Below are 5,555 nucleotides of genomic sequence, written 5' to 3'. Positions count from 1 at the left end.
ACAATTTCTCCTCCAGTGAGCTCTCAGTGTTCTCCCACTCCCGTCTGCCTTTCCCCTCTCTCTGCCCAGCTCCTCTGCCCTCGGTGCCTGCAGGCAGTGCCCTCAGCCCTGCTGCCCTTTGCAGAGGAGCTGCTCCCAGGCAGAGCTGGCTCTCTGCCGTGCTGACCACTTGCCCTCAGCTCCCTCTGGCCCAGGAGCCTGGCCCAGCTCCGCAGCAGAGAACCAGCCCAAGGCATTTTAATGACCCCTCGGGTGGGTTTGGTGCCAATTCCGTGAAACTCAGACAGCGATAGGAAGGTGAAGACACCTCCCAAGAAATCAAAGTCAGAGGCAAACTCCAGAGTTTCTTGGAGTGTTAATGGGTCCCGCTAGAGACAGCACTGACAAAGCCTCCCTAGGGGCTGGGCAGAGCAGAAGACTCCTTGAAGAGGTGACAGGTAAACAGAGGCCATTCAAAGGTGGAACAGATTTTGAGTAAACATGGATGTGTTATATTACGCCAAAGGGCCAGGTTGTGACCCCCAGCCCCTGGAAAGGGAGATAATGTCCCTCACACATCCCTCAGGGCTCTTCCTGGGACAGTGTGATGTGGGGATGGGCAATGCCAAGGCCAGGACTATGGTCCTACACCTCCCAGGCTCTCGGGTGGGGAGAAGGAGGCCATGAGAGCCAGTGCTGTAAGGGGAAGGGCTTCATCATAGGCATTTGCGGCAGAGGCAGCAGCCAGAGCCGATGGAAGAAGGATCTGAGCTCTGTTGGGGGCTTTTCAGACTTTCCTCATACCTCCATCATCTCCACCATAGTCCTACAGTGTCCCCCACCTGCACCTTTTTCTCTATAGGCTGTAGACACAGAATCATAGAATTACTGAGGTTGGACAAAGTGCTGCCACCGAGCTCTCTTCTGGACCCTCTCTACCTCCTTTCCTTCCTCGTTGCCTCTTCGCTGGCAGAAAAGTCCCTCAGGTCTCCCCCGTTCCCCTGCCTGGCTCTGAGAGGACAGCTGCTCCCTCCTGGAAGGAGTCAACTTTCATGCTGCATTGAGGCCTCTCGGGAAGGCCCTTAACGCACACACCGTAAGACCACCAGTAGTTTGCCTGAAGAGCAGAGGGTTGTTCAGATCTGTACAGCCACCCCATGGGATTTCCTTCTCGCTTTGGTCACCATCATTCTCTGATTCAGCCTTCTAGCTCGCCGCCAACTTCCACAGAGCTGTTCAGCAGTGACTCTGCAACCAAATCCTTTCCCCTCCCTGCACTAGAAGGGTACTTGCAGGTCTCCAACAGGAGGGAAATCCTTCCGGACAATGGACATTGCCCAGGCCCCTTGTTACCCTCCCATAGAGCACGTGTGATATTTTTTCTCTCAGAGGCGTATGAGGGGACTCCGGCCCTCAGTCACAGGTACTGCCCTGGGTCCCTGAGCTCTGTGGTGTAAATTCCCTACCAGGAGTTTGCAGTCTCTGAGTGAAAGGATTTCTTGGCTTATACTGCAAGGAGGAAGCTTCAGTTGGTACAGCAGCAATCATGGTGGGCAACAGGACCCGGAATTGGGCAACGGGAGTGCCCTGTGGCTACTGTCACAAGACAACCTACAGCAATCTCCATGTCACATCTCCAGAGGTGACACTGAGCGGAACTTGTAAAGAAAAGTAGTTTTGCCACTGGTGTGAACCTTCCCTGGGGAGACTGAGCAGGCTGCGGGCCAGCGAGGCCCGAAGCACATGGCCATGGCGCTGGGCAGCCGGCCAAGGCCAGCCCACAAGGAGGGAGGGCTGGGCAAGGGTCTGCCAGGCCCCGGGGGAAGAAAACCCTTTGGGGCCAGCCCCTAATACTGCCCCTCGAGAAAGGGAGAGGGGGAGGAAGCTGACAAATGAGCGTGGAGTCTCCCAGGGCAGAGATTAACGGCTCACTTTATTGCGCCGGTGGAGGGGGATCAGGGCCAGTGCACGGGGACAGCACACGGCTGGTGCTGTGCTGCCCTCCCCGGGACCGGACCCGGACGGTGCTGCCCGCCCCGGGACAGGCCCCCAGTGCCTCCCTGCACGCTCCAGGACCAAACCCCGGTGCTGCGCTGCCCACCCCGGGACTGGACCCTGACGGCGCTGCCTGTCCCAAGACCCAACCCCCGTGCCACGCTGCCCGCCCCGGGACCGAAACCCGACGGTTCTGCCCGCCCCGGGGGCAGCCTGCCGGGACGGCGCCGGCCAAGGCTCTCGGAGCCGGGCTCAGCGGGCTCAGGGAAGCTTGTTCACCGCTCCCCAGCACAGCCCCCCCGCCCCGCCGTCGCTCGGGCAGCCGGTGCCGGTGCCGCCACACGCCCCGTCCGTGCCCTCGGTGCCGGCTGCGAGTGGAGGTGCCGCGGGGGGGCGGGTACAAGTACAAAGTTCGTTGCAGGCGTGTCTGTGAGTTCGGGGCCGGGGGGAACTGAACTGCTGCTCCCGCTCCGGGCAGCGCTTTCCCGGCGCTGGGGTTGGGTTTTCTTGCCCCGCTGCAGGAGAGAGCGGGGAGGGCAGCGGATGGTTGGAGCAGGGATCGCTGCCCGGCCCTGCCCGCCCCCCCGGGTACGCGGGGCGGGGTGACCCCTTTGTTATCAGCTACAATGAGTCTCTAGGGTGATGCCGTGAGCCTCAAGAGCAAAAATGCTTCTCAAGAACCATGGCAATCAGTTATTGCTGTGAAAGGTGCTCTGGTGCTGTGTGAGGGGAAAAAGCTGTGGGGTGCAGAGGGGTTTTGCTGGCCTGAGCGTTCAGACCTGAGTAGGATAATTAAAAAAACCCCAAACCCATGTGACTTTAAATATGAAGTGTTAATGTGGTTCGAAGGGGGCTATTTTCCATCTGTGTTACACCACTAGAATTACCCTGGATCAGCCTCTTGCCCTCTGTCCTTCCAAAAGCCAGGCAGAGCCCCACACCAGGAGTCCCTCGGTGCCATCAGCCGCGGCTCACCCAAGGCCACGGCCCGTCCTGCAGAGGGACGGCGGTGACGCTGCTGGAACCATCGCAGTGCTGTTCCTGGGGCACTGGCTGGGCTCTGCGCTGGGTGAGGAGCTCAGAGGAGCGGGTGTGCTGGGGCGGTGTTCATTGGGAGCAGGGAAGGGGCAGGGGTGGGGAGCTGCTCGATCCCGTTGGTCCGAGGGAATCCTCTGCAGCGGGGGGCTGGCGCAGGGACAGGGCACGGGGCTGGCAGAGAGCGCACTTGGACTTGGTGCCAGTGCCATGAGCTCCTGTGACGCTCCGGCACCTCGTTTGTGACTGATTGTTGCTGTCTCCTGTCTCAACACCTGGGATAACTGGATGTGGGGGTGCAATTATCACCCTTCCCTGCCCCTCCTGGTCGGGTGCTTGGTGCTGGGTGTGATTCCCCCCACCTCCCCCAGCTGTGCCCCGTCTGTGGAGACAAGGACTGAGAATGTCACCGAGCCTGGCTCCTGCCCTCCCGCCTGCTGGGGATCGGCTCTAACGGCCCCTCATCTCCTCAGGGCCGGGCACACCTGGGCTGGGGTGGGGCCAGATGGGAACAAGAACAGAGCTGCACATTCAAGTTCTTGTGCAGCTGCTGGGCGGCACCAGAAGGGACCTGACAAAAGTCAATGATCTTAGACCCTCTAAACTGCGCCCCCCAGGGAGACCCTTGGAGCTCCCCTGGATCCCAGCGGCCTGTGACCAGCATCTGCCCTGAGCTGGAGTCTCGCAGGGACCAAACCCTGGAGGTGTCGTCTGCTGCCAGAGCTGAGGGCAGGCCGGGGCGAGGTCCCCCTGCTCGGGGCTCAGGGATGGCCCGCGGGGGAATGCCGAGGCCTCGGGAGGATTGGCTCTGCCCTCGAGAGGAGGGAAATGTTCTCTGAGCTCGCTGCTCTGTCACCCGCTCGGTCTCTGCTCACGGGGGGGATGGACCCTCGTTTCCGGGTGTCTGTCCGTTGGTGGATGCGCAGGGATCGATGGGTCAGGGAAGGCACCGGTGAGGGAGGGAGTGTGAATCTGGGCAGTTCAGAGTCTGTGAATCAGTCGCTTTTCTTTCTTTCAGCATTTCTGAATTATTTTATAATGATAAATTGCTGTTAGTGATTAATAAATCCAGATTTCCTGCTAAACCATCACCATGTCAATACTTTCATCCGTGACACCCAGAGCCCCCCAGTATGTCCCAGTGACTCGCCTAGCGCTCCCAAACATATCCCAGTATGTCCCAGTACCCTACAATATGTCCCAGTAACACTCCCAGTGCCCCCAGTATGTCCAGTGCCCCTCAGTATGTCCCAATAACTCTCCTAGCACTCCCCAATTATCCCACTATGCCCCAGTGCCCTGCAATACATCCCAGTAACCCCCCCCCAGTGCGCCCCAGTATGTCCCAGTGCCCCCTAGTACATAGCAGCGACCCTCCAGAGCCCTCCACTATGTGCCAGTGACTCTCCTAGCGCTCCCCAGTATGTCCCACTGCCCTGCAGTAAGTACCAGTAACCATCCCAGTGACCCTCACTGGGTACCAGTGACCTTCCTAGTGCTCCCCAACATATCCCAGTGCCCCCCAGTATGTCCCAATGACCCCTTTAGTGCTCCCTAATATATCCCAGTATGTCCCAGTGAAGTGCTAAGGTTTGGACAATAAGCCCAAGCCAGAGTTGACCTATAGATGAATCCTGTACATTTTATAACTGATAACCATTGTGCTAATAGGTATTATACTAAGTTATAGCAAACCAGCTGTTCTGATGTAAGAGGTGGGAGTACTGAAGCCTGAGCAACAGGCCCTGAGCCGAAACTGCTAACTCCGTGTGTAGTCATTAGTGAAATCTGCATAGAAGATGTAGCTTAAACATCATAAAACACGTCTATGTTGAATGTATCCTTCCTTGTGTGTGTGAGCAAGGTAACAGGGCCACAGAGACAGTTGTCTGGCCCTGTGACCTGGTGTGTGACCTTGCTCATAAATCAACTCGATAAACAGGGAAACTCCCTGAGCTTCTCCCTTGAGCCCTGGCCAGGCTCTGGGGGAACCTGACGTGAGATGGAAACCAGATAGTTCAGCTTAAAACAAAGGTGCCAGCTATTCTGGCTTACTGATTTTTGGGTCCATAAGTCGCTCACAGCGACTCTGGGTGCCTCAGCTACGGGTGGACGCCCCGCGTAGGATTTCCCACTCGCCGGGACAGGCTCAACAAATCCTCACTGCACCTGGGGCTGCCCAGCGCCTGCGGGTCTGGATGGTGGGACAGGTGTGAGTGGGGATGGATCTTCCTTAATCACGGTTCTCTCTCTCAGGTAGCAATGATGTGATGCGTTACCCTGTATTTTCCTGTTTGTTTGAGTGCCCTATTCTGTCTTTTCTCAGTGTATGTTTTCTGTATTATTCTGTTGTATTATTTAATTATTTCTAGTAAAATACACCTGCTCTTTTCACTCTGGTGTCTGAATTTAATTGATATCCTCAATTACCAAAACACCCAGTGCCCTACAATACGTCCCAGTAAACCTTCTAATGTCCCCAGTATGTCCCAATGACACTCCTAGCACTCCCCAATATATCCCAGCATGTCCCAGTGCCCTGCAGT

The sequence above is a fragment of the Strix aluco genome, chromosome 12 (genome assembly GCF_031877795.1).
Source record: "Strix aluco isolate bStrAlu1 chromosome 12, bStrAlu1.hap1, whole genome shotgun sequence".
In the NCBI taxonomy this organism is placed as follows: domain Eukaryota; kingdom Metazoa; phylum Chordata; class Aves; order Strigiformes; family Strigidae; genus Strix; species Strix aluco.
Note: the sequence above shows the minus strand (reverse complement) of the source record.